The sequence below is a fragment of the Vicia villosa genome, linkage group LG1 (genome assembly GCF_029867415.1).
Source record: "Vicia villosa cultivar HV-30 ecotype Madison, WI linkage group LG1, Vvil1.0, whole genome shotgun sequence".
NCBI lineage: Eukaryota > Viridiplantae > Streptophyta > Magnoliopsida > Fabales > Fabaceae > Vicia > Vicia villosa.
Genome location: NC_081180.1, coordinates 232,521,128 through 232,529,643, shown reverse-complemented (window position 1 = coordinate 232,529,643; position 8,516 = coordinate 232,521,128).

Here is an 8,516-nt window from a genome sequence, read left to right as displayed (position 1 = left end):
CATCATAACATTGCATAAAACTAACTTTGTCTTTCAGGTCGACCAACCGGTCAGGAAAACATCATCAACAAATCAATCACTGTCAAATGTACAGTCTGGAAGCTTAAACCCCAGATTCCTGAAAAATCCACTCCGGAAGCCTGAACCCGTGATGTTCTAAAAACTCTACGCCAGATATGTTCAGGAAGCCTGAACCCTGGATGATCTGAATTCTACGCCAGAAACGTTTTGGAAGCCTGAACCCCGGATATTCTGAATTCTACGCCAGAAATATTCCGGAAGCCTGAACCCCAGATATTCTGAAATCTACGCCAGATACGTTCCGGAAGCCTGAACCCCGGATGGTCTGAAAATCTCTATGCCAGATACGTTCCGGAAGCCTGAACCCCGGATGGTCTGAAGATCTCTACGCCAGATACGTTCCGGAAGCCTGAACCCCAGATGATCTGAATTCTACGCCAGAAACGTTCCGGAAGCCTGAACCTCGGATGTTCTGAAATCTATGCCAGATATGTTCCGGAAGCCTGAACCCGGATGTTCTAAAAACTCTACGCCAGATATGTTCCGGAAACCTGAACCCCGGATGATCTGAATTCTACGCCAGAAACATTCCGGAAGCCTGAACCCCGGATATTCTGAATTCTACGCCAGAAATATTCCGGAAGCCTGAACCCTGGATATTCTGAAATCTACGCCAGATACGTTCCAGAAGCCTGAACCCCGGATGGTCTGAAAATCTCTACGCCAGATACGTTCCGGAAGCCTGAACCCCGGATGGTCTGAAGATCTCTACGCCAGATACGTTCCGGAAGCCTAAACCCCGGATGATCTGAATTCTACGCCAGAAACGTTTCGGAAGCCTGAACCCCAGATGTTCTGAAATTTATGCCAGATATGTTCCGGAAGCCTGAACCCCGGATGATCTGAATTCTACGCCAGAAACGTTCCGGAAGCTTAAACCCCGGATGTTCTGAACCCAATCAGATGTACAATCTGGAAGCTTGACCCCTAGACCTCTAAAAAATCTACACCAGATATACATTCCGGAAGCTTGAACCCCGGATATTCTAAAATTCTACAACAAATGCATATTCTGGAAGGTTGAACCCCAGACTTCTGAAAAATCTACATCAGATATAATTTCCGGAAGCTTGAACCCCGGATATTCTAAAATTCTACATTAGATGCACATTCTGGAAGCTTGAACCCCAGACTTTTGAAACAAATCTACATCAGATGCACATTTTGGAAGCTTGAACCCCAGACTTCTGAAAAATATACATCAGATGTACATTCCGGAAGCTTGAACCCCAGATATTCTGAAATTCCAATCAGATGCACATTCTGGAAGCTTGACCCCCAGACTTCTGAAACATTCTTATCAGATATACATTCCGGAAGCTCGAACCCCGGATATTTTGAACCTCTACGTCAGACACACCTTCTGGAAAGCATGTCCCTCCAGACTTCTGACAAGTATCTCTTTTTTAGACGGCATCTAAAAGCCTGTCTCCGACAACCTCTTATCAAACTCACTGAATGGCATCTTTAAGCCCATTCATAGACAGAAAATGGAGTCACAAATTGATCATGACAATGGAGTCAAAATGATCACGGAAATGGAGCCACCGACAATGGAGTCATAATTGATCACGACAATAGAGTAAAAATGATCACGGCAATGGAGCCGCCGACAATGGAGTCACAAATTGATCACCGATAATGGAGTCAAAATGATCACAGCAATGGAGCCACCGGCAATGGAGCCACTGACAATGGAGTCACAATTGATCACGACAATGGAGTCAAAGTGATCATGACAATGGAGTCACGGCAATGGAGCCACCAATATAGTCCCGATTCTTAGTAACAAGAGGTGGTCAAGATAATGGAGTCAACGATCTAATCTTAATACTTCGGCAATAGAGCCAATAATTCAATTCAAAAACAATTCAGAGGAGATTGAGGATAAGCAAGTCAGATACATCCCAACGAACGGTTCATTCTGATGTTCTCATATACTCATCATCTTCAGATGCAGTCTAACGTACGACTACACTCTGAGCTTCATAGTATCAAAAGACCTGTGGCATCTTTAAGCCCACCTCCGACAGCATCTGTAACACCCCATTTTCTACCCGGTAATTATAATAAAATCAGAGTGCCAAAATTTCAAACAATAAAACAGGATGTCACATTTCAACATAAAACAACAAACGCCATGTATTTCATTTATCTTTGATACATAGCATTCGGCATCTACAACTTTAAAATTATAATTCATTCACAACTTTATTTGTCAACTTTTATTCAACTTAAAAATAGCTTAAAACAACAGAAGTTAATTCTTATTATTCAACTTGGATTTCAACATTTATAATAATAATACAACAACAACAAGAGAACAACAAATACAATCATAATCTCATCCCGAGTGCTACGTATCAGAGCAAGACACCAACTCGACTAACAGCAACTAAAGGCTTCATAAATCACTTCAAACTTCCACCGCTATCTTGAGTACCTGTCCATTTCCCATGGTAGGGAAACATCATTCAGAAGGGGTGAGATATCATACAATATAAACAGGTGTATGATAAACAGTATATTAGATTAGGATTATACAAATTCTACCACTTTACATAGCAATTATACAACAACGAGTAAGCGACTTAAATCAATACAACTTACTAGCAACAACAACTTAATAACAACAACTTAGTAACAACAACTTAATAACAACAACTTAGTAACAACAACTTAATAACAACAACTTAATAACAGCAACTTAGTAACAACAACTTAATAACAACAACTTAATAACAACGACTTGATCACAACAACAACTTAACAGTAATGACAACTTAACAGCAATAACAACTTAATGGCAATCATAACTTATAACCAACAATAACTTAATCACAAAAGCAACTTATAACCACATCAACTTATATCAAACGACAATTTATCAAATAGCAACAACAACAACAACACGATAACAAATTAAACATAGACAACAACAACAACGGTAACAACTTAAACATCAACAACAACAACAACGGTAACAACTTAAACATCAACAACAGCTCAGACATACAAATCGAATGTGACTCAACTATGCAAATGCATGTGGTACCATTTGGAGTAAAACTCCCAACGTAAACATATGCCAGGTTATCGAGGCATTTCAACAACGTAAACAGGGTGCCATCAAGGCCAACGTAATCAGGTGCCATCTAGGCCAACGTAAACAATGCAAATGTATGCATGCGACAACAACCACAACGTCATAACAACAACAACGACAACAACAACGTAAACAACGACAACAACAACATAAACAACAACTTGAACATGCAACAGATGCATCAACTTAATCCAACATTGGTCATACGACCTACAACTTAAACATGCCCACAAGTCGGGACAATAACAACGCTGAACAACATAATCAATTTTCAACTTATTGAACATTGGCCATAGGCCTACAACATCATCAACGTAATCAACGATAATTCAACAGCAACGTATAACAACAACATTTCAACATAGTAATAACAACTTGTTCAACAACGACAACATATTCCCAACAACTTACTAACAACATATTCAACTATATCATGTTCAATAATAACATACTAGAAACAACATAACAACAACAACAACTCGACACAACGCTTACTCATACCGACTATTATTATAAGTCTTATTTATACTACTTAATAGCAACATATACCACATTCTACTCAACAACTTATACTTAATTGTCCACCAACTTACATCATCGGTCCTTATACTACTACCAAATTATTCCTACCAAGGTTGTAACAACTCTGCAGCTATCAACTTAATATTCGCTATCAACATCTACCACTAAGGCACCAACAATTTAATTATTATTATTTGTTAATTATCAACAACTCCTTTACTTGAATTACCGCTATATAAGCCATCATTATTGCTACAGTTACTTTTATCGCATTATAATTAGGCTACCGATTCAGCCTGCTACTTTATACTTCTGCCATTGCTCCTTCGTGTTATTTTCCACTTTCTGCAACTTATACCACATGCCAACTATTTCTAATAATAAGCATTACTACCAATTCATTTGATTGAATTTCTACAACTTAATTCAAGAACACAACATTTATAACAGCAACATAACAATTTTCCACCACTAAAACACAATACAACAGCAACCTACAAATCATCCCCAAATCAACACGGAGCAACCAATTATGAATAACAACCAAGGACTCAGAATCAACCACATAATCAAACACTGACACTGAGGCAAATTCATAAACCCCATCCCACATACGTGTTCATCATAACCCCGGTTATAGAGTAAGAACCCCACCCTTACCTTTGGATTGGAGATTCCTCTACTCTCCCGGTTGCCATAGCTTATGCCGCCGCTTCCAACTTTTCTCCGAAAATCTTTTCTAACAACGTGCAGAGACGCACCAAAAACCTGTTCGGAAATCGTTTTGTCAGACGGACTTAAAATCATCAAAACGAAAATCGCTCCGGTCAGAAGTTACCTCTACGAGTCTGGAACGCTGTGTCCAAGAACCGCGACGATCCAACGGTTGGATCGGGAGAAACGTTTGTTTTGCTAAGGTGTCTCACCACAGAAACTTGCTGCGAAAATTTGACTTCCCCTGGCTTTTCTCTTCCGCCATGGCTCTCTTCTTCACCTCTCCTCCAAAACCCTTATTTTCTTCGTACAGTACAACAAAAACCTATTTCTTTTCTTTTTCTTTATTTTCCAAATAATCCAAATAACTCCTATAACTCTTATTGGGCCAATCATTCACACTTCCTCATTGCTATTTACCACACACTAATCCAACCCAATTCACTTAAATCAATTAGTCCAATAAATAAATCATATTATTCTTACTATTATCCTCCAATTAAACCGACTAAATAAATCCGACTTAAACTTAATATCTTCGATCAGCATAACAATCCAATTTCAACTAAATCCAATAAATAATTCCTTCCATAATTTAATTAACTAATTAATTAAATTCAGGGCGTTACAGCATCCTGCCAATCCAACGAATAATCAATCATAATACTCCCTGCACCAACAAGTGCAAATTTTTGGGTATTTTAGTGTTCAATCCTCTTCCACCTTCAGATTACGATAGGCGAACAAGCCAATCTACATCCTCAGGTTTAAGAAGATTGAACAGGGGTAGTTGTCATACCCCAAAATTTGCCCTCATATATTTGGAAATGTCATTTTATTTCGAATAATTGACATAACCCAGTTGGTAAGGATTTGCGTGTAAGAGGTACAAGAGCGAGGGGTCCCGAGTTCGAATCTCACTTACCAACATTTTCCCTTTTATTTGTTACTAACTTTATTTCTGTTTTAAAATATTCAAAAATCACAAAAATAAGTTTTTTTTATTAATTAAACATTATTTTCGTATTTTATTTATTTATTATTTTAAAAAATGTTTTTTTTTTTAACTTTTTCCCATTTTAATTAAAAAAATAACCAAAAAAATTGTAAAAATAAAAAAATTCAAAAAGATTTGTTCTCATTTAAAATATTGCATTTTAGGATAGTTTTTTTTGGTACTTTTAGAAAAAAAATCAATAAATTAACTAAATATAGTAAGAATTAAAAATCAAATCAAATTTGATTTAAATGCTTGATTATATTAGTTAATAGGTTGATTTCCTTTATTAATTTAACCTAATTTTTTTTTCTATATAAGGTCACTATGTCATTTCCCTAAAAACTCTTGGCATTATAGAAGTCTTAAAAAACAAGAATCTGTTTTTTCTTCCAGTGTAACCGGTTACGGTTATAGGCGTAACCGGTTACGGTCACGCTGCCAGACTTCTTTTGCTTCTGGAATTGCTTTTTCTCCCAGCGTAACCGGTTACGGTTCTTGGTGTAACCGGCCATTCTCGTAACCCGTTACGCCTGAAACAATAGCACTTGTTCATTCTATTTTGGTGCATACGGATCAGACTTTATTTCACTTAAACATTGCACCTTTTCATTGATTCATACTCATTCCTAGGGGTGTTAAGACATTATATGTATCCTATATTTTCGGATTTAAATTCACCTCTTCCATTTGCAATTATATACACTTACTCTCTCAAATTTCATACCAAGTGCTCTTTGATATTGTCGCATTTTCACTCGCATTTTCACATGGTTTAATTTTTAGTTAAATTTAATTAAAAAAATATTAAAAAAAAATAATAACTGTTTAGATTAAGTTCTAATATTATCTTACTTTTAAGGGTTAATGAACTTTTTGGTCCCTCTAAATATTGCAGATTTCGTTTTTAGTCCCTCCAAAATTTTCCTTCAAGAAATCGTCCCTTCAAAATTTTTCATCTAAACTATTGGTCCCTAACGTCAAATTTGCTAGAGATTAGCTACGACTTTAGCCACTGATTAGCTACGAAATTTGACGTTAGGGACCAATAGTTCAGAAGAAAAATTTTGAAGGGACGATTTCTTGAAGGAAAATTTTGGAGGGACTAAAAACGAAATTTGAAATATTTAAAGGGACGAAAAAGTTCATTAACCCTACTTTTAATTTAGATTTAATTTAGATTAATTTTTAGTTTTAATATTATTTTTACTTTTAGTTCAGATTAATTTTTATTTTATTTATTGTTATTATTATTATTTGTTCAAATGGTCCCAATTCCAAACATTAGAGTCCAAAGTTGCTGCAAATCACTCGGCATCTTTCTCCAACAAAGACAATGCTCCAAAAATCTGTTCCATAACTGTCCAAAACCTGTCTAACTGATGCCTCTTGCTGCTCTGCACATCACTCCAAATCTTGCACCAAAATGATCAAAGCTAAACCTGCATCAAAAAGGCCAGAGATCAGTTAACCAAAAGTGTTCAAATCTCACCAAACTTTCCCCCCAAAATCATTTTCATCTATCTATAAAACAAGAGCAACAGCAAGCAAGAAGGGGGGAGACACACGAAAACCAAACCACATAGAGGAGCGAAAAAGCAAAACTTAGAAAAACACTTGTAAATTCCATCACCCTAGCTTGTTCACCATTCATCTCCCACTTTCAATCTGCATATAATCTTCATTCATCAAAACCATTCACCAATATTTACAACCACACTAAATATTGTAACCTAACCCACAACCTCACAAACTCACAACCACAACAAGCAAAAACCAAAAAAACCGTGGCAGCCACACGAAGAAGAGAAAACGGATCAAAATCTCTGCCAAATTCATTACAAATAACTTCCTCCATATTCCTCCATTCAGACAGCCATGAGCCATACACACACAAAAGCTCATACGAATACCTGCTTAAAATTCTCAGATTTCACACTGAAATTCTGCAAAAAGTTTGAGCTAAACATAAATCACCTTCATCGGCTTCGACTGAACCTTACTCACGCGCCTCCTTCACAACCACCCGAATCCAGGCCTCATACAACTACAACATCACCTGCAAGTATCAACGCGTAGATCCGCACTTGTAAGCAACTTTGACGTTCACTCGCACGACCTCAGCAACTCGCATCTGCAATGACCAGCAATGTCTTCTTCAACGCCTCAATGACAACAACCTCACAACAGCTCCCTATTGAGATTCAAACAAAGTGGATTTCGTCACTCCGATAACTTTCGGATCGGTAACATTTTAATTTTCTCGCTTTTGAATCCATGGTGCTTGAGTATTGATGTGCCATTTGCTATTGCTGTGTATGAATTCTTTTTGTGTGAACCGAATGTCGCTTTGTTTGAATGCTTGATGCACAGAGCTTGTTAAGATATTGTTTTGATTTCTGCCATATCTCGATTCCGCTGTGTGTTTGTTTAAAGGAGAAAACTGAGTTAGATGAGAGTTTTGTGGTTGTTGTTGTTGGCCGAGAGAGAAGTTTTAGTGTTGGTTTTCCATGGCCGAATCGTTTGAGAGCAAGGAGATCGTGAGAGATGTGAGAAATCGCTGGAAACAGGAAGAGCGTGTTTTCTTCGTTTCAGAGAAGAAGCGCCGTTTTGGGCACTTTAGTTTCTTTTACAAACCTACTTGTTTAGTTTAGAAAGAGCTGGGTCCTGGGTTGACCCGACCCAGGCCCATCAGTTTGTTTTTTTTTTTGTTTTTTTGTTAACTTCATTCTTTTGGGCCTGTCTTCAATGACAGCCCAGCGCCTCTTTTATTTCCATGCGCCCCATGTTCAAATTTTAGCTCATATTTTTTTATGGTTTTGTTAATTGTTTTAGTTTTATTTTAATTATTGTTTAATTGTTACTTTTATTGTTATAAATAAAATTACGAAAAACATGTTTTTTTAAGGTTAGATTTTTATTTCTTATATTGAAAACTCAAAAAAAACATTAGATTAATCTTTCAATTCAAAAAAATAAATAAACCTTGGTCCAACACCAAGTCGTTACAAATAATTCTCGATCCAACGTCGAGCTTCTTCTTTTCGAAAACATTTTTCTTAACCATACGGAAAGATCGTGTGACAAGGGGTGAAC